Genomic DNA, 25,675 nt, shown 5'->3' with positions numbered 1-25,675 from the left:
ATGGAGTACTTGTTTCTCTATATCATGTCATATTTTCCAGATAAATTAAATCAGAATCAACAGTGGGAAAGAGTGATTAAAAACTTTCTGTTTGTTTTTTCAAACTACCTCCTTTAAGTTGCTTTGACTTTTCACTTGGTACTGAAGATGGAATTCAAGAAGCAAAACTTACCAAGTTGGAAATGTTCAATTTAGCATGCATCTAATAAAACAAAGTCTAGTAGAAAATATCATTTCCAAAGTACTTCCTCAACATTTTCAAAACAGACATTTTTAAAGACATCAGATTCAGGAGACTGACAGTGGATGTTTGTTTCCAAGGGTTCCCATCAAAAAAATTCAATTTAGCACTGAGTTGCTTAAAAAACACACAACATTCTAGCAGAGCAGATTATTTTTCAAGTGCTTCTTCAAGCTTTTTGAAATATTTTTGAAATGTTTCTTGAAGCGGGGCTGATTTCTTAAAGAGAAGAGATTCTGTAAGAATATGTGTGGACAGAACTTCCACTGAGATCCATGCTTAATAGGCATTGTGATGGATGCCCCACGTCACGCCTGTCACTCATAGCTGGAGCTCATTTGCATAAGCCCATGAGAGGACAGGAGGGGTGGAGGCAGGGAGTCAAGTCATTTAGAGAGAGAGAGAGAGAGAAGAGGAGGAGAGAGGTTTGCAGAGAGGAGAGAGACAGTCAGAGAAAGTGTGAGAACTGAAACTAATAAAGATAAGTTGGTTAAAGTGAATAAATAAAACAGGAGGTGATTGAATGTGTGGCAGAATATAGGATATTTCAATGATCTTGATTCTATGAAATGAATAAAGAACATCTGTGATCCTGATTTAACCTAATTATCCTAATACCCTTTAATGAACAAGTTCTGTTGTTGGCAGCCAGTGTCAGACTAAAGTCATTTTCAGTGTAGATAAAGAAATCCACTGGTGGCAGCGAAAGAACGAGGGAACATCACCAGCGTGAGCCCTTTGGGTTGAGAAAAAGAAACAGGGACACGGGGTGAACGTAACAAGCATTAAATAGCACCAACTGGCAAAATGTATGGAACAAATTCTCCAGCTGGGTGACCCCTCAGTTCACATGATAACACGCAAAAATGAAATCCCTTAAACGTCCCTTCTAAATGCCATTGAACAAAATTCTCCTGTGTATTTATGCCAGTGTAACACACAGTGTAATATTTGGAGACTATTTGCCTCATATTAAGAGTCAGCATGCAAATATCAGTGGTCCCCAACCTTTTTAACACCACAAATTATTTGGGGAAGGCGTGGCACCCTCCCGTGCTCGCACACATGCGTGAAGGGGCGGGCTCGCATGGGCTCGTGCACACTTGCACGCATGCACAATGCATGCATGCGCAAAGGATGGGGGTACTCACATGGGTGTGCACACATGCATGAAGGGGTGAGGTTGATCATGCAGGTGCACATGCACTTGCGCACATGCGTGAAGGGGCTGTGTGGGGAGGAGTGCATATGGGTGAGTGGGAAATTTGTCTCCACATCCCGGTCCGGCCCAGACCATGGACTGGCACCGGGTGCAGACCAGGGGTTGGGGACCCCTACAATAGATGATTTTACACTTATTTTTTAAATTAAGGTAATTTGCCCCAAAAGTTAATGCCAAGAAATAAGACCTCATGTAACATTTTTAATGCTTAACTTTAATTTAACCTCCTTTACTCCCTTCAAAGTTTGCAGTTTACCCTGGGCAAGAACCTCTGTATCTTGGACTTAGTGGTAAGGTCAGGTTTCAGGCTGCTTTGCAAAGTCTCAGGGATTTGCTCAACTTCTCTGGGTCATCGGTTGTAGGGAACAATTCTCAGGGTGAGTGGTGCTGAAGGAAGCAAAGGTTTATTATTGCCTGTGGCAATAATAATGCCTAGGTATCCATAATGCCTAGGTATCCATAATCTCTCTCCTCCCAACTGATATGAATTAATACAACCAACTCTTATCAGTTCTCAGGGGTTCAAGTGTGAATGTGTTCTATGTCTGTTGTGCATGCCACATTTATTCACAAGGTCCACATAAGTCCACATTGCTTTTCGAACTCTCTCATTCTCACACTTTTAATTTGCTATTGTGATACAAGACTACACCTTTGGGACATCACAGAGACTGGCGCCCTGCTCTCAGGTTCTCACTTTGAAATCTTTGGGAACAGGAAGCTGCTGACCTGGCAACTTCAGGCTTCAGTCAGGCTTCTGGTAGGTTCAAAAGAAGCACAAAAATGCTCACATTCCTAGGGTAGATGGTTCCAGGGTAGTGGCTAGAATGCTGGACTAGGAATCTAGAGATCTCCCCTGCTGATGAAACAAAGTGGGAAGCCTTGGGCCAGTCACAGTCAATCTGAACAGCCCCACAGGGCTGTTGTGAAGAAAAAATGGGGAGGAGGAGAGAGATGGACATTGTCTTGAACTCATCATTGGAAAAGGAGGATAAACATATAAGCATGATAATGTAACAAATGCATTCATATTGAAGAAATGTTTGTAATACATTCACTACTCTCTTGGGAGTTGAACGGCAGCACTTAAATGTGGAATGAAGGAAGGAAACTAAGATCTTCCTATAGTTGTCTTTCTCATTGTTGGACTCTGTTTCATATTTTCATCCAAGACAGATTTTCCTACATTCCTAGCCACAAAGTAATGACTTTGAGTACCATATTTTTTAACAAATAAAAAAGTACATTTTCTACTAAGTACCATATTGCCTCAGAATATTCTAGTAAGATACTGTATTACCCTTAGATTTGCATGTTTCCATCTATTTGTTTTTAAAATGTCTTTGAAATTGTCATATTGCAAATACAGCTTCAAAACTCCTAAAATATTCAGAACAGATGGATGCCACGTAGGATGTTCAATAAAACAATTCTCATATCCCTATTTTTTTTATAAAGAAAATTGTGATAAGGCCAACTTTGAGCTAACATGTATTGGCATAAAAAGCTAGAGGGAAGCCAGAAAAGTCTTAACCATATTCATTTTAAATCAAGGTCATGAGGAGGAGGGGGGAAAATCTGACATTGTTAAGGACATATTGAAATAAGAGAACTGTTGGATAGCTTAGTGGTTTAAGTATCTGGCTGTGGAGCCAGAGGTTGGGAGTTTGATTCCCCATTGTGCCTCCGTGACAAGGGCAGGACTCGATAATCCTACCAGCCCTGCAGTTCTAAAATTTTAAATCTTTCAGCAAACAAGATTATGCAATTTTTGTCTTATATTTAACTGTAAGTATATCTCATCTGTTGAGATCTTGAGAAGGAAGCACAGTTGTGCTGGCACAACACAAAAACCAAAATCTGTACCAAGTGATGTCTTAAGTCAACCAGTGATGCAGTATTAAATTTAGAAGTGCAGATACTCATCATCATAGTCTCTCCCAGCCAGAAAGAGAGTCCAAAAATGCAGACAGCTCTGTCATCAAATGAGACAAAGGCATTTTGTAAAGCTAATAGTTCTTCATTGCCCATTCCAATCCAAACCACCCTCAAACACTTTGCATCACAGCACACATAGTTTGCAACAATCTAGTGTTCCCAGGAAAATCTATTTTCCTACCAGTTATTATGGGGATTCTGCAATATTCTTTGGCAGGCAAGGTATTCCACAACTAAGCAAAGGGAAGGATAGGATGATGTGGAAAGCTTGCTCTAATAAGTAGTTGCAAACTGCTCACTGTTTTGGGATATAATGAAGGAGTCAGACAACAGATCTGCCATGCCAGATGGTGCAATGGTGTTTAGTTTCAGCCCACAGACCTATAGGAAGTAATTGTGCAGAAGCAGTAAGATTACACAGGAAGTTGCTATCTAGAAACAGACCGACGTGACTCACCTATTTGATGCACACAGGCTAAAATCCAGTAGTAAAGTGCAATTAGAGTAGGACTACTAAATCAATGGAACTTCCAAAGATGTTTCATCAAATAACCACTGATTTAATGGGTCTACTCTAGTTGCACCTTACTACTGGATTGCAGCCATCGACAAATTGTCCTCACCTTCCAGGTTATTGCCTGAAGTAGTCACTTCACTTCACCTAATGAAAAGACTAGCTCTTCCTTGTTTGTGTTGTCCGCCTCTCTTTTTCGCTCCCTTACAGACGTATTTGTACTTTATTGCAAAAGAATGTCCAGTTCTATCTTCTGGTTGCCTCTCAAGAATCCAACAATACCAACAAGGCCTTCTACATGAAAATTCTATGTTTCAAAAAAAAAAAAATCTCCAGTTTATGAATGTGGGTCATTGTGCTTTAATATCCACAATTCAAAATTCCAGGAAATGGCCTGATTGCTGTACAATATTGTGCCTGCATTGCCAGCAGGGAAAAGGATGTCAAGCTTTACATAGCAAAGGGCAGCTTGAATGTGGACACCACCAATAGCAATGGTCAAGATGAGCTACAGGATATCCTCTCATGCTTACTACCATTTACAAAGAGACAACAAGCAGAGGGTAATACAAGAAACCACTTCTTGCCCAAACACAAAGCAATTGTCAGGGCTGGTTTTCAACAAGTTCTCTAAATATATATTGCTTTCTGGAGGCCTATCACTTTATTTTCTTTAAAGTAAACTCTTTTTTTGCACCTTCCACAATAGCTCTGAACTGCAGTTGGCCTGTAATTATTGCTAAATAAAGAAAAGTGGCTGGGGTCAAGCATTCTCTTTCAAGATAAGCAAGATTGGTATTTTCAATTTATATGAGCTATTTTAAATCTAAGAACATCTAGGTTCTCCTATTTCCAAATAGGGAAAATAATTTTGCATTAAAACATTCAAAAGCCCTTTGTCAAATTTTCTCCAGACTGTCTGCTACAGCTGTGCCAAATCTGGCACTGATCTGGAGGTTAGGTTAAAAGTTACAATTCTTTGTTTGGGTTGCTCCATTTTTAGAATTGTCTTGTAGAATGTTGATCACTGGTGCATTTTCATGCAGCAATAACTATAATAGTAATAAAGACATGTTTGGTTTAGAAACAGTATGAAATAAAGTTGGAGAATTTCTTTAGATCAAAGTTGATCTCAATTGGGAAAATGCTATGAACACAGGCAGCAAAGTTCACCCCAAACTATTCATAATTGAGCCTTATCAAACTCAAAGGCTCAGTTTCACTCCAGTTGAAAATTCATTTAAGCATAAATTCATTGGCATACATTTCAGCTGCAAATTGCTACAACTTAGAAAGTCAGCATGGGCATTTGCTATCTCATGCCAAGTTACACAACTGATGTGTGACAGAAAATTCCTATGCTAATTAGTGACAATTTGGTACAGAGAGTTACGCCAATGGCCCTACACCAGTGAGTGCAACTAATAGGATTCTGGATGATATCCGTTGTGCTTGGTCTGCGTGATTAGTGCCAGTGTGAGATTGGCAAGAAGTGGCTTCTTAACAGTTGGGCCAAGATCTCTTCCCAAGGTTGTACATAATTGCAGGGAACACATCTTTTTAAACAGGAACTGATTGATTTTAAAACTCTTTGGCTAGAATCCTCTTGCTCTACGCAGTCCTCCAAAGGCAATTGTGCAAGGGAAGATGTGCTTTTTCTGGATTGTCCCAGAAAAAGCATGCTTGTTCTTCACTAGATTACACAATAAATCAGATTGCTGGTTCTGTGACTGGATGCCCAAGGAATTGCCTTCCACATGTTGTTTTTCTTCTATTGTATTTTTAGGTTCAATCTAGTTCTCTCTTTTAAGGCCAGTTTTCCTATAGGTATCATCCACTATCAGTGTTTCTTTCTTTCTTTTTTTCTTTTGAAGGGCAATGCTGCCATTGAGAAATTTCATGTTGTTTTCAAGCTCAAAGACTCTTATCAGTGTTAGATCTCACTATGACTCCCTTAAGATTCAACAAGGGTTGCAAAATAAACAAAGAAACACACATGCTAGTACTTATCCTTGCTCTAAAAAGCTCCATCAAGTATTCCCTTCTTGCTTTTATGAGGGGGGAAAAACTTTTATTTTGTCACTGAAAGCACTAGATGTGTCCTGAGCATTCCTTTTGTAGCTGAATTAAAACAAATACTTTCCTCCTTAAGTGGGTCATGAGGCAGAGCCTGGAAGTCTCAGAAGTACTCAGTCACACACGCACACAAAGCTTTGATGAGCTGGTTTCACTAGCTAGCATTTCAAACCTTTATCCTGGGTAACTGCTGGAGCACAATTCTATTTGCTGGACTAACTGTACAGGATAAATGATCTAGACAAAAGCTTTTGGACTAAACAAGACACTTGTACCTTGAAAATACAAGAGTTGAGATTAAGCCTAGACAATTTCAAGGCTTCTCAAGGCTACCAGACACTATGACAAGAGATTTCATGTGCTGTTTGACTACGCCAGGAACCCCTGGACTTGGTAGCTCCTATACAAAAGTTACATTCTGCAAACAAAGATGGATATTCCTAACAGAAATGTACCTGTGGATGGCTCCAGAGCAGCAGAATGTCCACCTTTTTCCACCTTGATTTTCTTTGCTGGAGCATGTTCTGGTATTATGACATTAACTTTGTGCCTGAGATCTAACTATTTGATGAAAAATGCTCTTTTCCAGTAGCTCAAGAACATTGGGGAACTGAAGAACATTGGGTGAAGTTAGTTAGTTAGCTAGTTAGTTAGTTCTTTTTCTTTTTCTTTCTTTCTTTCTTTCTTTCTTTCTTTCTTTCTTTCTTTCTTGCTTGCTTGCTTGCTTGCTTGCTTGCTTGCTTGCTTGCTTGCTTGCTTGCTTGCTTGCTTGCTTGCTTGCTACACCTCTTACAATATCACAAATCACACTACCCAATGTCAAAGATCAAAGAAGTTATTGAGGGGAGGGGGCTACAACTCTCAAGATACCAGGGCTCACCAAGCTTAATATTGCCACCAGGTTAATTTTGACTTACGGCAACCCTTTTCAGAGTTTTCTAGGTGGGTCACCATTCCTTTCTTTTGGGGCTATCCTGGGACTATGCAGCTTGCCCAAGGCTACACAGGCTGGCTCTTCTAGGCTGTATAGTGGGGGATTGAACTTCCAACCTCTGGCTCTGCAACCAGATGCCTAACTCACTGAGCTATCCAGCCAGCTAGCTAAATATTAGAGATGAGGAAAGTTAGGTTTTGGACTACAACACCCAGGATATGAAAGTTCAAAAAGGAAACTTCTGCTATCTCTGATGTTGAGCAATGCATCAGATTGTTAGCTTCCTCGCTAGTGTGGTAATTTGTGGGTATATTTTGAGTTCCTCCTTTTGAAGAAGCTGTGACATGGTATTCAAACTATATAACATGAACACCTTAATGAAAGACTTTGGAGATTTTATGTATTTAAGTTCTCTGAGAAATTACATACAGTATGACCCAAAAAACTGTGAGCATAAAATGAATATAATTATTTTTATTTGAATACAATAGGAATGAAGAAATATCTCACTTTCTCCCTCATTCAAATTTGAAGCATTTAGGTGAAATCTGATAAAAAAAGAGAAATGAAATTAAATCCTTACCCATCCATATGTTAAACATTAAAATGACTAAGTAAAGCTTTAATGTAGGATTGAAGGTGTTATAAGGCAATCTTCCTACATCAGTTTATTGCAGAACTAGACAAAAAAACACTCATCAGCCTCAATGACCATGTTTGTAGTCCAAAAAAGGAGCTCTTCAAAAGTGTAATGCCAATATAACAGTAATACCTCCTGCCTCACCGTGCCCAGTATAGTTAAAACATTAATGTTCTGCCTTTCTCCATTAAAATGAAGAGGACCCAAACATTTTTTCCCTTGTTCTAGGGCAATGTTTTCCAACCTTTTCTAATCACTACCTCCTTTTATAACAGCCAAGTGACTTACAACCCCCAGCCACATTTACCTTAAAAGGCATATTTAATGGGGCAAAGAACAGATTAAAAGTAATTTTTTCAGAATATAATTCTAAACTAATATTTAATACAATGGTTGTACTTGCATCCGGGCAGCCAGATTCAAACTTCACAGCTAAGTGTTTGTTAAAGCCACTCAGCCCAACACCAACAGGTCCCGGGATATAGAGGGGATGAGGGTAGTTTCAAACAGGGTTTTACTGAGGGAGGGTGAATATTCCATTAGGAAGGGAACCGTCACCCTTTCGATCTCCTTCAAGTGGTGCCTCTGTGACTGCCTCCTCCTCAAACATCCCCTCTAAGATGGTGCTGGCAACATGCAGCTGAGGCAAGAAGGGGGCAAAATTGTGGTGGTGGTGGCCTTCTTCACCACCATTTCTCCCCTTTCCCCTCCAGCCTGCAACAGCCTCCTTGCTCCCAAACCCTGCCACAGCTGACCTGGCTCACAGGGGCTGTGGCTGAGTCCAGTCTCCCACTCCTTCCAGTCTTGGTCGCCCTGCCTGAATCAGCTAGCCAGTCAACAGAGCCAAGAAGCAGTCGCCGCTGCCACTACCACCAGAGAAGGAGAGCGGACAGCCAGGGGACCCTGGGCACCAGCAGGGAGCAAAGAGAGCTTGGCACAAGCAAGGGAGGGAGGGAGGGAGGTACGTGCAGAGAGGAACCAGGGAGCAGAGGTGCAAGTCAAGGATGGCATGCCCGCCTCCTCTGAAAAACACAGTGGACCCCCCCAGAAAACACTCTGCAATCCCCTTGGGGGGTGTGACCCACAAGTTGGGAACCCTAGAGAAAACTCAACATTTGCAATTGCTACATAAAGCGCAGTAAATGCAGCTTTGCAATAAGGAAAACTGAATTAGTTTTCATGAGACTATAGGGACAATCTATTAGGATGTTCTCCAGCCCAAAGGATTGACACAACCCATGTAGATGCGTTTCATTTGCAGCTTGGCTCCAAACACACTTTTCCTTTGGAGTAAATCCTACTGATTTCAACTGAAATCTGTCTAAATAAATAGAATTAGAACTGCAGCTCAGTAGCAACTACGGTTTGAACGGTATTGACATTATTTGAAGATCATAAAGGTGGGGGGATAGCGATCTCAAATACAAGGCAGCAAGATCAAAAACAAAATCACTTTATATTAATCACATTCCCTGATGTGTCAAACATGCTTTTTGAAAGCAGTAAAAGAGCCAAGTGTTTCAGCTTTGATAATAACTGAAATTATTAGAAACTAATAAATTGCTTTCCTAATCCTTAACATGCATAGAAACGAAAGATTGAGGTTCCTGACTCGGCAATGTAATATTTACAATCTCGTGCTGTGAGACTGGAGATCTCTGTCAGGTAAGGATTTTTCTAAAAAGGAAGCGGCAATTCTGAAACTGAGCATGTATTCAGAAAGAATGAGGTGAAATTATCTGGATAAAATTATACACCCAAAGGTAACTGAGCAATCAGTGTGTTTATGGCTCACTGTCCAAACAGCTGACCTACCAATATTTATCATCACATTGCGTATAATCTTGTTAATCAGACGGCTGCAATGCTTGCAAGAAAATGTTAATAATTTGGCCCTTTTGCTTTTAAATCTTTCTACCTGGCCTCATTAAATTGTGAGTGTTTATTACTGAGACAGTTTGACAGTACAGGCATTATTGACTGGCTGGATGGCCTCAGGAATTCGTGTTTTCCTGTTCACAACATTTAACAGATGGAAATAGGGGCAGCCCTGTGAATGTGTCTAGGGAGTGAGGAACCTGTGGCCTTGCAAATGTTGAACTACAGCCCCCATCGCCCTGGGTGATCTACATTATGGCCTATGGAGTTCAACCACATTTGGGGAGCCGTGGGTTCCTCAATCTTCCATAAAGGAAGTGGGGTCAATGTATCTAAGACCACAAGCACTCGTATTCTGGACAATAATATTTACAATGAGAAAGTCCCAGGCAATCAATATAAATACTACAGTAAATGCGAAAGCCAGGTTCTGGGTTAAGGAATACTTTTACTGGATCAGCAAAATAATAGCTATAAAGTGAGTTTTCACATTCTGCAGAACTCTTCATCACACAAACATGGTATAAAATCTGGCTTCAAACAAAAAGCCCCCAAAGCCAACAAATTCATGAAGTCAAAAGGCCCAGGGACCAAAAGACAGGAATAATAAAAGCATCATTTTACAGGTTGCCACCTTGCTGAAGACACACAAACACCTTTTTCTGTGTAACTCCATGTGAGAGATATACATACGTATATATGTTTACACGTTGCTGCTATAGAGAGACGTACCTCATGCAGATGCTGTCTACCTAATGAAGAAAGACTGGCCATTGTGAACTCATACAGATAGTTACCCACCTGAACCAGAGAGAAACATGCCTTCCCGCAGTTCCTGTTCCCTAAAGGAGGAGGAGGGGAAAGATAAGCTGGTTTCTATATGTACTTCTTATTGTACATATAGAAATGCATGCATCTCCTTTGACACTGGGTGATTGTGCCCAATATGCTTTGTATCTGCTACTAAACTTAGAATTCTGTTTCCACACTTCAGACTCTTTGAAATCAGCCTTTCTTTCCTATTGCTTCCTTTGTTAGCCACCAAGAAGCATCCAGGCTGATCTTTCTTTTCTTTTTTTATTTCCCAAGGAAAGAGGTAGGACTGAGCAGCTCTCTCCACACTTCTCTCTGCACTAAAAAGGGAATAACTGAATTTCAACTCCGTCCAACACACTATTCCATGGTCATTGGGAAAATATTTTGTGCCTGGAGCACACAGGTACATGGTGGTCTACCTGTGTGTTCCAGGTAGAACAACAGCTACCTACTTTTTCCTCTATTATTCTCATCCACAGAAATGCAATTATATTTTGATAAGCAATTACCAATTGCCCACCAATGCTTTTTAAGAAACAAGACTGACTACTATTTTGGTTGCCAGTAACTCTCTGTATCTGCCTGGAATTTCTCAAACACATGGAAGCCACTGAAGGATTAGCAGTCACCGTTTAGGGATGGGACAGATGCTCAGAATGTTGTGTTCATTCCCATAGAGAGCAATGGAAAATCAAAGCTAAAACCACAATTAAAAAATATATAACCAAGAATGAAATAAAAATGAAAATTAGTAATAGGTGAACTTTTTCTGCGCTGAAGTTGGTTTGCCTTGAAACAAACTAAGCTATTTCACCATCCCTCCCCTCAAATTAAGATATGGAGGGACTTATTATTAAATCCAATCCAGTTTGAGTTTTAAGCCACTATGTCCTCTCTCTCCTAGCAAAGATTTTACAGGTTACTAGATTAATCATCTGTCTTTTGATAAATTCATCCATTAAGTAAATAAACTGGAACATCAATTAAGCCCATAATTAAGCTGTTCATCTGTTTAGACACATTGGGATAAAAATGTAAGATGATAATGGCTGAAATCCTGTTTGTAGCATAAGCCAAACTGCAATTTTTCATCAGTTCCTCCCTGTTCAACAAAGCAGTTCCCCCCACAATGCTTTGAGTGGGTACTGCATGCACACCACAAGCCGGTGAGTGTGCATGACTCTGAAAACCACAGTAGGGATATTTGTTTACAAGGAAAGAATAGATGGAAAGTTACAATTTGGCTTAGCTGTGAACAGGATTTCAGCCAATGTATGCCTTCATACAGGCTAGGAAGAATGCACATATACGGGCAGTGCAGTGTCCCCTGATGCAATGCAATGTAAGGAATGCAATGTCCCCACAGAGTTGTATGCAGCTTCCACAATTCCTGACTATACAAAGTGAAGCCTTATTGGAGTTATGGTCCAAAACATCTGGAAGACACCAGTTTGCCTGTTCATGACACAGAAGGCAGCAGACTTCAGCCCAGCCCAACCCATACCCAGTCAATACTAAATTGCAGAGTTCTTATCTGTATCGTCTGTAAGCATGCATCAGTGTTTGTACTGTCTAGTGCAGTGATGGTGAACCTTCTTGAGCCCGAGCACCCAAACTGCAAGAAAAAAAACTACCCAGTGGGAGGTGGGTGGCGGAAGTGGCGGCGGCGTAAATGGAAGTGCTGGCGGAAGCGGGAATCCCAGGCATGGAGGTGCCTCCAGACCCCACTCCGGATCCGCCTCCAGTCAAACCCAACCATGCCACTACTTATAGCTCGGCTGGCCTGCCACCACCAGCACCAGCTGCTCTGGATCCTGGCCTGTCGCCTGTTGGGGCACTAGCACTACAACTGCAGCCACCTCCTCAGGATTGGCTGATGGGGGTGGCGATCCATCAACCTATGGCTTGCGTGCCCACAGAGAGGGCTCTGCATGCCAGCTGTGGCATACGTGCCATAGGTTTGCCATCGCTGGTCTAGCGAATCAACAGAGGTTAAGACTGAACTCATTACCACCATCTCTTTCCTTCTCCCCTCAGAAGTCCACTGTAGGGATTTTCAGCATTTGCAAAAAGCTATTATTAGAAACAAGGCCACTTTGAATATTCAGATGGTTATCCTCATGACCTCATTACACTAGCGTATCTAAAATTAAAAGCCAAACAAACTAAAATTAAAAACCCTCGGAAAACAAAACAAAAAGAGAGAGAGAAACAATGGTGTCCTTGGTTAACAGACTCACCAATTAAACTTTGGCCTGAGCAGTTAAAATCAGGGTCCACCAATTGATCAATGAAAGCTTCAGTTGATTAACAATCAAACTAATCAAAGTTTGCAGCTTTTGCAGATCAGGGTCCTTGAAGGTGACCATCCATAGTATGTTGGCAGCAGATTAAGCAGGCACACAAGTCATCTTGTCATAGTTTTATCCACCTGAGTGAAGTGCATTGTGCTTTTGTTTAAATTTAAAATACATTTCTAAGGTTGCATCTGTACATATAAACTAGCAGAAACCATCTATGCACACCAGTGTCTTTTTTGGCGATTCATGTCTTTCTCTCTTTCTCCCTACCTCCTTCCCTTCCTTTTTTATATACAGGAATGTGTAACAGCCATCCTGCGGCATGCACAATGCACTGTCCATCATACTCTGAGGCTGACTACACAGGCTGTTTAGCCCACTATCTGGAGTGTTGTAATCAAGCCTGACCTTTCCCAAGTGGTCCACACCAGCCTGCTCCCTACTCCTACTGTAACCCTATCTGTCACTTGCAAGGACCACTTCATCCTGCCAAATAAAAAGGCTGCCTCTTCTCTTAGTAACATCACAGGAAGTAAATTCATCATGTCAACATGATGATAGGGAAGGTGAAATAATATTGCCAATCAATTGCTGCATTCTAAGCCAAAAGCCAATTAGCTTTTAAGACGATTTTGTAATTCTCCAAGGAAGAGTTTAGAAATGAAGCTTCTTATGAAATTTGGAAGAGGCTTGGATATCTGCTCCTACATTTATTTATTTAGAATTCGAGTTAATCTTTTGCATGAAAGGAAACGTTCTCTCAGGTATCCAACTCACTTCTATGAATAAGGCAGTTCAGGGAGTGACAAGCCCAATCTGTTCATCAAGAAATGTTGGACTCTTTACTGTGGTGTCCAGTAAGCCACGGGGGGGGGGGGGGAGAGAAATTATATGAATCAGCTACCAGAGTCACAGAGGTACAAAGTCTGGCATGATATGATAGGCTGATGTACTTTGCAAATCGGGATCTAAACATGGAGGGGGGGGGGAAGAGAGGGAGAGAAGAAAAATAATGTTGATAACCCTAGAAAAAGTTGCCATAAGCTGGAACGTACTTAACAGTATGGAATTATATCTATATCTTCCTTAAATACTTGTTTCTCAATTGCTTTTATTATATACATTTTGTGACTAATTGCATCATCCAAGTATATACAAAAAACCTTGAGCCAGGTTCTGTTTAGTTGTCCTTCCATCCATCTGTCTGTCTAGTAGCTATGCACTTTTAATTCTAGTGTTTAGCAAGTTGCACCACAAGGCAGCAGAAATGAACAAATGCTGCTTTTGCAAATTTGCAAACTCTTTCCAAGATTGACTTAAAAATATCACCATCCTTCAAGCAAAAAGAAAACCTTTGGACTTTCTTAGTGCAAAGGCAAAATAAGTAAGGATTCACATCCATATGCCACCAAATCTACATCTATGTCTATAACTATAATAGCTACTGTATACCTGTCTATAGGTATGCTTGAAAACCAGCTGTCATTACTTAGCTAATGTACAAGGCCAACAGTTCTCGATTCTCATGTCAATGTCATTTGTAGGTGATCGCAGAACAAAGGAAAGCTAATGATGTGGGTGATGACAGAACAATAGGAAGACAATTAGCCTTAGAGAAAGTACAAAGAAGTCGACTACAGAAGTCCAAGCCAGCGGAGCCTAAAGGCAATGCCTTGAGGACTCTTTTTATTAACTCAGCACAATTACACAGAATGGTGTGAGAATTAAGATAGGCTACTAGTTACCTAATCGCCACTAGGATTGGCCAGAGAAAGTCTTTGAACTTATGCCCTAACTCAGTGGTGTCGAACTGTGGCCCTCCAGATGTTCTTGAACTCTAAGCAGAAAGGCAGAACGAGAGGTTACCCCGCCTGACGGGAGCTGCTGCTTCTCTGCCAGGAGTGTTTGCCCTCACTGAAACACATAACAGCTAACAGCCTTGAATAGGATTTTCCCACAGTCATTGAATTTGTTGAAAGGAAGGAGCAATGGTATATAGCGATACTTTAGAACTGGAATCAAATGGCAACTCCAGATTCAGTGATATCCTCTCTGGCAGCATATAAGGGCAGCCATTTTGAGTATTTCTTAGTCAGCTGTGTGAGAATTCTCAGTAATTATACAACAGTGATAGTGATGGCAGTGGCATTTCTTTCTTAAAAGGGTAAAGCTAGTTGTTAAGGATGTTCTACAAGCAGTAGCAGCACTTCTGTCAGCTGTTGTCTCTTGGAACCAGCTGTTGTTTCCCCTCACAAGACATATTTCAAACAATACTTATTGCAAGAGTGTATGGGAGTGAATGAATAGTTACCGTTAACATCACCACAAACACCAACACCAGTAGCAATAACAACAGCAAAGCACTTCAGTACATATAAAGAAAGAAGACACAGCTGCGGCTGCTCCTTTTGATGCACCCTCTCATCTCAGAGTCATTAATAATTCTCACACAAAGTATATACATTGCTGTTGTAGGTTTTTCGGACTGTCTAGCCATGTTCTTGAGGTTTTTCTTCCTAACGTTTCACTAGCCTCTGTGGCTGGCATCTTCAGAGGACAGGAGTCAGAACTCTGTCTGTGCTCTGGGTTCAGACTCCTCTCCTCTGAAGATGCCAGCCACTGAGAATGGCAAAACTTTAGGGAGAAAAACCTTCAGAACATGGCCAGATAGCCCGAAAAACCTACAACCATCGGTTCCTGGCCATGAAAGCCTTCGAGAATACAAAGTATATATACCTTGACAAGATTTTCTTGACATTTTCACCTAACCCCAAACATAGATTAAGATCACTTCCCCCACCCCAGAACAACAGATTTGGAGAACTTCTCAGTGATCACAATGAAGAAAGGGATTCTTGAAAAATATTAAACATATTTACATTCCAATGTTTTGGTCTTCAAGACAGTTTGCAAATATGTCATAAATAGTGACAATATTCTTTGAATAGTGCCTTTTTGCCAGAGGGCACAGATGACAATGAACAATTTTAAAAGTCATAATCACTGCCAGAGCACTGGGCAAGATTACAGTGTGTAATGTGTGTGTGCACATTTTAGCACTTCTTTACGGAGTCCTTGTGATAGTATTTTGCACAAAATACAAAGTTTTAAAATGTAAACACAATGCTTTGTGCAAAAATAATGGGCTGGGGAGGGAGGTCCTGACAATATTGCTGTCCTGAAAAATTGCTTGTCTTTTCATTCCTCTTTAGAAGAGAAAAATTTCACAGTGATTTTTTAAAAAAACTCTTTTTTTTGTTTTGAATGAGATATCTCAGTGTGTCAATACATGCTTTTTCATTGAGAACATAGTTTCAGCAACATAGTTTTCAGTGAGGATGCAGTTTCACATGTCTTTGTTAGAACAATGCAATAGATTCCCTGATATATGCTCTGGTGGGCTGTGACCAAATCCTCTGGCATGCTTTTCTACTACCTCCATGCTGTCCTGGCTTCAGAGTAGGTAAGAAGAAAAAAGTCAGGGTAGATCCTTTCACATAGAGGTCCCCTCAGCAATTAGAATCACAGCAGTGATATTTTTAAATTAGTGCCTCCTTCAGTTTGCTGTATCACATTATACTGCACTTTATTCTAATCTATGGATGTCAGGTTTTTTGTGATCTACTATGCAGGTTGTCCTTTAAAACTGAGTAATCTAGACACCTATTTGCATGATTACTTGGTTTGGAGAAGCACCACTTGTATGGTTTGGGTGCCAAGGAATTCAGTCTTCTTCCACCACAAAACAACCCAAGATATTTTGCCAGTGTCAACAACAATGGCACAAATCATATGGGCAATGTTTCACATAATATGCTATCTGCATGGAGGAGGTGCCCACATATTCTCAGCCACAATCACTGCTAGAGTTGCTTATTGAAATGAGCTTTGGTAGGACCTCACATGATATAAGAATCCTATTTGGGCTTTCAGAAAAACATTACTCTAAACAGCAGAATAGGATTTAGATTTAAAGTCTAGTTGAAGCTCATCCTGTACTTACTCATAGTATAAGCTTAACTGAAACTGATGTGACTTGCTTCAGAGATGACACATGTAAGTCCCTATCCATAAACCAAGTCTCTCTTTCCCTACTAAATAAACACTCTGAGCTTGGAGTACAGTCTCTGCAATCCCCAATCATATACAATGCTGGTTATGGTTTGTGGGAAGTGTAGCACCGAGCACCAGAGGCAACTAGTTTGCTTACCATTGACCTCCAGTGTACAGATATAATAAATAAGGAACATGGTTTCGCTCAGAAATGTACCAAGAAGCCGGGGAAATTTGGAGAGATCCAGAATGAAAGCATGCAGCTCTAAATATGTTTGCAAAAACATGTCTTTAGAACATAAAGTGTAATTTGGATAAGTACCAAATTAGTGTTTTAAAAATTCAGAGTTTTCTCCCCCAAAATTCAGGTTCCAAAAATTACCAAAACATTTTCCCCTTTCATGAAACTCCAGTTAGTAACTGGGATGAAACAAAATTAAAACAAATAAATTGTGGGATAGGTAATGTAATTAACAGCATAGTGAAATGTCTCATGAATTTGCATTTGATGTGTTCTCAGAACATCTGTTATGTAGTTGTGACAGGTGTTTATTAATATGGATGTCTAATCACATTTCTAGGTTGCTAATGCCTTGGTAATTCATCTTTCAAATATGTACATCTTTCATTACACATTACAATCACTTATCAAAACATTTTAGATTTAGCTTTTGCACATGCATATTTCTGGCCCACCAGGAAAATGCCTTTGCTTACTAAATTTCAACGGCTAATATGCTATTGGGATTTAATATTACACTGTGACTATATTTAACAATATAACATTTAGCCATATAGATGTAGGTAATGACCACCCATGCCACAATTCTGTCTCAATGCAAACTAGCAGTGCAGAGGTTTACCAAGTATTCACATTTGCACGATATAGTGGGGAGTAGGGAGCTCATATAAATTCAGGTGATTCAGCAAATTCAGTATGAAGATGGCAAGCAAACACTGAGCATCACAGGGGACATGCACAATACCCATCTATAATGACTCATCCTTATTGAATGTGAACTGACTTGAGATGTATCCCGCAATGCTTGGGCAATAGTTTTTAATTAATGTCAAACGTTGTCCAGGCTAAGTGTTAATCCCACGACATATAAACTCTGTTCGTTAGAATACCTGGTCTGCTCAAGATATGAGGAGGGGAAAACCTAACCTTGTCCATTTCATCATCATTTTCTTTGTGCAACGAGTGACAAGCCTATAGAGAGGCTTCTGCTGGTGTGGAGAGTATCCACATGAGCAACGATGCAAATTTTCTAGCATTCTTGTTTGCATGAAGAGTCTCTACACAGCCACCTTGGGTTCCTTTAAGGAGAAAGGTGGGGTAAAAATATTTAAATAAGTAAAATAAATAAACAGAACAGCGAGAACTTTCCCCATTCAGACATATCAGCCATTGCATGAAGAAAGCAGTGATAAAAGGGACAGTGTCAGGTGGTCTCTTCCTCAGGTGTTCAGTAAACCGCATACTGTGACACCTGAGTTTGGCTATAATCGCTGGCTGGTAAGCAAAAGCCCTGTGTTTGTTGTTTGGACACACTCTCTACTGAACTCACATTAACAACAACAAATGCATGTGTGCACAATTGGCACACACAGCTGAGACAGTTATGCACACATATGGCTGAATCCATATAGAGAAAGGAGGTTAGATGCCTTACACCTGTCCCCCTTTCTAGCTCTACTCCCAGCCAAATGGTACTAGGTGACCATATCAGCCAGCCCCTGGGCCACAAGGTACTGTTGGTAAATGCCAGGTTGGCAAAAAAATAAGTCCACCCTCATCCATGATTTAATTTTAGATGAGGGGGCTGACCTGGCATGCATTACTGAGGCCTGAGTGGGAGAAGAAGGAGGAGTTCCTCTATCTCAGTTGTTTTCCCTTGGATACTTAGTCCAACACCAGGGTCACCCAGAGGGTCGGGGAGGAGGCGTGGCAATAGTGTACAAGGATTCCTTCCACTTTTCCAGACTCCCTGTTCCCTTGAGAAACGGCCTAGAAGGCCTGTATTGTGTGTTGGGCTCAAGAGACAGACTGGGGATTCTGTTGGTGTACTGCCCAACTTGCTGTTTACCAATGAGCTGACGGAGGTAGTCTCGGACCTGGTGATGAGGACCCTCAGATTTTTGGTACTGGGGGACCTCAACCTCCATGCCGAGGCCACCTTAACAGGGGTGGGTCAGGACTTCATGGCTGCCATGGCAATCATGGGGCTGTCTCAACATGTCATCGGCCTGATTCATGTTAAAGGCCATACATATTCTCAACGGGATAGGGGGATGGTGGTCCAGATGTGGTCGGTTTATCTTTGTCATGGTCGGACCATTTCCTAGTAAAGTTTAGACTCTCTGCCACCACTACGCTCTGCAGGGGTGGGGGATCAATTAAAAAGACCCATCCCCGGAGCCTTATGGATCCTGAAGGATTCTTGAATGCTCTAGGGGAGTTTCCAGCTGATATGGTCAGCGCTCCTGTCAAAGCCCAGGTCACTTTGTGGTACAAGGAGATGGCCCGGGCAGTTGACACGATCGTACCTAGGCACCCTCTCCCTGCCCGCAGAGCCTATATGGCTCCATGGTACACAGAGGAGCTTCTGGCTGTGAAGCGGTTGGGGAGATGGCTTGAGTGCAAGTGGAGGAAATATCACTGAGAAGATGACCAAATACAGCTTAGAGCCCATTATTGGGCCTACTCTGTGGTGATACGGCTGGCAAAATGCCAGCATTTCTCTAGTCGTACTGCTTCCTTGGCGTGTCGGCCAGCAGAGCTATTTCAAATGGTCTGGGACCTTCTTCAGCCTAATGGTTCAGTGGAGATCCCGCTCAGTGGCTCGCTGTAATGAATTTGTTACACACTTTGAGGGGGAAATTGCTCAAATTCGCAAAGAGTTGGATTCCACCGTTGATGCAGAGCCTATGGTTGTGTCCAGTGCTCCGGAATTATGTCAGAATTTATTGGATTTCATTTGTTACGACCCAAGGATGTGGACACGGTGCTTGGATCGGTTCGTGCCACCACTACGCAACTGGACCCTTGACCATCATGGCTAATAAAGGAATCTGCCAGGGGAGTTCACACCTGGATGCTGGAGGTGATCAACTCCTCGTTAAGAGAGGGAGTGGTCCCCGCCCTGTTAAAGGAGGCAGTGATTCACCCACTCCTAAAAGAGCCTAATCTGGACCCAGGTCTAGTGATCAACCTCTGACCAGTAGCGAACCTCCCTTTTCTGGGCAAGGTGTTGGAACATGTGGCTGAGCAGCTCCAGGCTCTCCTGGATGAGAGGGACAGTCGCCGTTCTGAACTCGTGCCTGAACTCGATAATGGACTGGATGAAAGTTAATAAACTGAGGCTCAATCCAGACAAGTCAGAAGTGCTTCTGGTTGGTGCTCCGCCATATAGGTTAAAGGGCCCTTTCTCTGCCTTAGATAGGGTTAAATTCCCCCTAAAGGACAGGGTCTGCAGCTTGGGGGTGCTCCTTGACCCAGGTCTGACCTTGGAAGCCCAGGTGGACTCGGTGTCCAGGGATGCCTTCTTACATCTGTGGAGAATATATCAACACCATTACCTGGATGAGCGGAGTCTGGCAACAGTCACACATGCACTGGTAACAAACAGACTAGACTACTGCAATGCGCTATATGTAGAGCAGCCTTTGAAGATGGTCCAGCAACTGCAACTGGCACAGAACCGGGCTGTGCAGCTGGTTAATGGTGCTGCCGCACGAATCCATATCACGCCAGTTCTGAAAAATTTACACTGGCTGCCGGTTGCTGCTCAGGCCCAATTCAAGGTGCTTACTTTGATACATAAAGCCCTGAACGGCTTAGGAGCTGGTTACCTAAAGGACTGCCTTCTTCCATACGAGCCTGCCCGTCCTCTGAATTCAGGCCAGGAGGCCTTTCTGAAGGTGCCATCTCTGAAAGAGGTGAGGGGGACGGCATGCCGAAATAGGGCCTTCTCAGCTGTTGCCCCCCAACTTTGGAACACCCTCCCTATAGAGATCTGTCTGGCTCCAGCACTTTTGGCTTTTCAGTGCCAGGCAAAGACCTTTCTGTTTAGCCAGCATTTTAACGAAATAGTATTCTTTAGCTGACCATATAAGCAACAGGATTTATTAATATTGTTTTAATGATTGTTTTTAATATGGGATATTATTATAATATTGCTTATTTTTAATGGTTTTAATGTTTTTAAAGTTTTAATATTTTTGTACGCCGCGCTCAGAGACCATTGGTAATGGCATGGCTAAAAATAATCTTGTAAATAAATAAAATAAAATAAGTACTTGAGAAAAGGTCTGTTTCTATCACAAGAAGTTCCTAGAGGTGTGATTAGAATGCTTGTGTCACAATTGTTGAATCCAAGGAAATTATGTTTCATTTTTAATTGCTGCTTGCCAGATGTCTGATCCTCTGCTCCCCCTCCTGCCTCATTGTCAGGTAGGCAGAAAAGCAGGAGCTAGACCAAGCCTCTGTTGGTTTCTATTCACGGCTGCTGGATTGGATTGTATAGGATTTGGATGTAAATATATAGCTGTGTCAAGGTATATATCAAAAGGGGGGACTATAAAAGGAAGGGTCTGTATCTGGGGAAGGAAAAGGACTGTATAGATTCTGTTGGACAGATGGTCTCTTCATCCTTAATAAATGATCAAAACATAGATTCAAAGAAGTGACAGCGTGAACCTCATTGTGTATCCCGTCACCCCACACAGCAGTTCCCACAGCCCTAGAGGCCAGCTGCTTTGTTAATTTACCACTGCTTATCTCTCCAGATGGGGAAGCAACTTTGGTTGACTCAGTTAAGTTTCAACTCTGAATTCCCTTTGCCTCTTTCTCTGTAGCTTTACTTCCTAATACGTTATGGGATATTTTCGGACTTGTCAGTGAATTCCATGAAGAAAATAATAAGTTCACCTTTGTCGGATTCTGAAGAACCTTGAAAGAAAGGTTGTTATGACATCTCTAGTTGGGACAGTGGTGTTTCTTGCTTCCTCTTTCGTCAAAGCTCTGTCTGACAACTGTGACCCAGTGCGGAGGCAACAGAAGGAATCCAGCAGAGGGTCACCCCGCCCTGCCACTGTAAAGGCATTAGAGGCTGCGCCTTTGAAATCCAAATATAGTTTCAATCTTCCAGATGCTTTGATGTGAAGATGAACATTGGAGAGGGAGCATGCACACCAATGTCATCCAGTTTCCATTGCCTCCAGCAATATGTTTCATTCACCTCAGTCTGCTTTTTCTTCCCCAAGTACATTTGCGCCATGCCACACTTTAGGTGCAGATTCAGACAACAGAGAAATAAGTCCAACTGGTCATAAACAGCTCCTTTTTAAAAACGAGCTGCAATGTAATATTGTTTTCTTTAGGAACAACTGGAATACACAGGAAAACCTCATCTGAACATGAACAGGCAAGTAAACATTTGAATATACTTTCTTCCAGCGAGGGCTGGTGTTGTATATTTCACTTTCTCCCCCCCCCTTTCCCTTTCGGCATCAGTAATTTTCTTTCCACCACTAGAAACAAAATCTAATCAAAATAATGGCCTAATCTGCATCAGACGTAACTAAAAATCCTGCTCCATGCTATACTCCTTTCTGTGAAAGGCAGCCAGGTTTTCATTACTGCAAATTCCTAAGTGTCTTTCCCAGCAATACCAAAAAGCTCAAAATTTCAGTGAGAAGAAAAGATGCCTCTAGAGCAGGGCCAGCCCTATTATTAGCCAAAGTGAGGTAGCTACCTCAGGCGGCAAATGTATTATGAAAAGGCAGCATGTTGTCAAATGCCAGCTTATACCTGCTGCATTTCTACTAGCAGGAAGAGAAAGGCAGGTAGGATTTTTCCAGCTCTGATACCAAAATAACTTTGCTAGCATCTGTTACTGGACCAGGACCTTAAGAGGCTGGGGATATTTTCTGTCCCCCCTCTCAGAAAGCTAAACATTTTAGGCAATTTCCCCTCTGTGTTCTTCCACATTAAAGCTCTCTTGTTTGGGGGCACTTGTAATGAAAACTAGAGCTTTGAAAACTCCCTTTTCTGGAATAATAACTAGTTGTGTTTGCTATCTAACAAGTATAATGCAAAAAAAAAAAAAAAAAAAAAGAGAGAGAAACTATTCCTCTCTCTGGTGCAAAACTACAGCAGTGATTTCCCGCAACATTTGATATACTGTTATATGAGAGAGGGCTGGAATTATTGAGGCCTTACCAAAGCAAATCCCATTTTGCACAATCAGATTAACAAATTGAAATGCGTATTTGGGATCCTAACCTCCTCTGAGCACCAGCTCTTGAAATCTGAGTTAAGCCGAGCTTCAAAGTACTATTTTGACTAAATATTTTAAAACGCTGTAGGGTGTTTTGGGTCTAATGATAGAAGACTGGGGTGCAAAGACTTCAAATAAAGTTTGGTTGTATTAATAAAACCCCTTAAATTCCACATGGGGTGGATCTGCAGAAAATATTGGATCTGAACAGGAAAGAGGGTGGTCGGCTGAACCCAGTCATGTCCCTCCCACCTCTTCCAGCACATAGCTTCTGCAGCAGCAGTTGGCAAAGTAAGTGACGTTCCTTTTTGGTATATTTTCCTCAGTATTATATGAGGATGCATTCTCTCTATACACAGAATATTCTTGTTATATTTCATCACTTTTTTGTTTTAGCGTTATCCTGATATTTTTCGCTAGGTGACTATTTTCTATTTGTTGGCAATTAAATATGCATCTCATATTTTATTAGACTACCTTTTTTCCAAGAATGCCTGTGTCATTATACTGAAGCCAAAGGCAAGACTTCAAGAACTTGGATTGTGATAGTCACACATCCTAAAATAGGTTCAAAATTTCTTTGAAATTTTCCGAACCCATTCTCTATGCACCATCTTTTTAAGGGGTCCAGAAAAGGTGTTTCAATTCGGGATGTAAGTCCTCACTTGTCTTTGCAAATGAAGACAAAGAGCTTCTACATTCTTCTCTTTGACAAGGTGCTCTTGATACGGATGGTTTTGTACAAATTGTTCAGTGATTAGCCCAAAATTATGCACTTAATGAAAGTTTCCTGATTCACATTAAACTAATATTTCTGCCATAATCTTGGAATATAAAGCATTGGGTTGCTTGTTGGTGTCTTTCTCAAAAACTGAACAAACTTTCTGTACTTGCTGTATATCTATGTGTGGGGGGCATGTACTGTGTGTCCCTGCTTAAGCACACTGCCCAACAAGAGAAAAAGGTACGAATCTTCTGCAGCTGTATTTAGTGTAAATTAAGGGGACCTTAAGGGGAAGAACTCATTGTCTTGCACTCAGCAGAATGTGAAGAATCTCATGGGGCTTGAAAATATCTCACTGATAACCTAAATCATTGAACACCAATTTTTTGCAAGAATTTTCACATTCCTAGTTTAAACTGCATCGATCCTAATATTTTTGTTCAGACTTTCACTGATATTTGTGATCCAGTACCATAAAGAGATGCTCCATTTTAGGTTTGGAAATGTGTCATGTGTTCTTCAGAACATAGCAATGTTCAGAATATATCATCCTGTGCAAATATTTATATGATGTTATCTTGGAGCAGTTTGCTGTATATTTCCAGTTACAAAGAAAGGGATTCTCATCAGCGAGAATATCCCTGATGTATTTGGGATGCTGAACACATATGCTGATGGCTCAGAAGCTCCTGTTTGCTGCACTTCTGGCCAGTGTTATTCCCCATGCAAAAGCTACAGCAGCAGATGTCTCCCTTGGCCCCTAGGCTGGACTTACACTTGAAGAGAACTTCTTAGAAACCTTACCTCTCCAGCAGGGCAGACTGTACAGATAACCAGCTGTAAGTTTAAATCATTCAAACCTTCAGGGCTTCTGGCTGAGAAAGCAGCACTCTTCTCCGGGGTCTTAAGGAATGCTCTCTTTCAAGGTGAACGCTTCCATTTTTCAAAGTTTCAATGCCGTTCAATGCTGTTACGTGTTTGTATAACTACATATTTATGAAAGACATGTAATGAAACCTTGTTGCAGAGCATCGCAAGGTTCCCCATGGAAGTGGCAATACAGAACATCATACACTTGTGTATCCCAAGATCCTACATATTCACAAACCATTTCACAAACTTTGTCTGGGAGCAGGAGGGATGGGATTTCTACAACCTATTCTCGATTTAGAAAACAGGCACTAGCAGCAGCACAACTTGTGTTAGAGCAGGAGTAGACAACTTATCCTCACTTCACAAGTCTCTGGAAGTAATCAGTTTAGACCTGAAACAAGAATGTTCTGCCTGTCCTGCAAGAAAGAGGGGGAGATAGGTGTCACCGTGTATTTGTTTGATCCTTCTTAAGTACTGTATTTGTATACACTCTGTTGTAAGCTTTAAATACCGTACTGTGTTTTTAATTTATGTAAGTCACCATGGGTACTTTTTAAGGAGAAAAATGCAGTAAAAAGACTTTCAATAAAATAATAAATGAATTCTAAGCCTGCAATATTAAAAGCTCAACATAAACACTGAGCAGAGAGAGAGAGGCTACATCTTTTAGAATTTGGAAAGGTTATAATTTTTGACTACAACTTTCAGAATCTTGCTAGCAACATGGTCAGTAGGCATGTTAGCTGGAAGATTCTGGAAGCTGTAGTCTTAAAAAGCAACTTTCGCAAGTTCTATGTATATTCCGTAACAGATTATCTCCAAGGGAGTTTGTTCCTTGATTGGGGGGGGGGAGATTCACCACTCATGGATACAAATGAACTAGAGAATGGAATATTGCTTATTACAGATTCACCCACTTGAAAAAAATCTTTAGGGCTTGGAACTGAATACAACATCTAGACACGGGTCTGCAAGTGAGGCTACCTTTCCAAACTACAGAATACTGCAGCCATAATCTGTTCTTTCATTGTCTTTCTGCAATAGAGATGTTGTTCAGCCCTGAGAACCAGGAGAATAAAGTTCTACGTTGCGGTGGATGGCCTCAAGAGGTCTACACCCAGCCCTGGACCTTAGGAGGACATACTTGCTCCTGGGAGTCTCAGCCCCAATTTTTTATTACAT

At 41.3% G+C, this 25,675-nt stretch overlaps 1 protein-coding gene across 5 annotated transcripts in view; it reads right to left on the bottom strand.

The window, feature by feature from the left end:
• The window catches only part of CTNNA3 (catenin alpha 3), a 1,002,073-nt gene that overhangs the window by 29,019 nt on the left and 947,379 nt on the right, over window positions 1-25,675 (bottom strand). The window lies entirely within an intron of this gene.

This window comes from Pogona vitticeps, chromosome 3 (genome assembly GCF_051106095.1).
Source record: "Pogona vitticeps strain Pit_001003342236 chromosome 3, PviZW2.1, whole genome shotgun sequence".
Classification (NCBI taxonomy): Eukaryota; Metazoa; Chordata; class Lepidosauria; order Squamata; family Agamidae; genus Pogona; species Pogona vitticeps.
The sequence above is the reverse complement of the archived record's forward strand: the minus strand, read 5'-3'. Positions and strand labels throughout refer to the sequence as shown.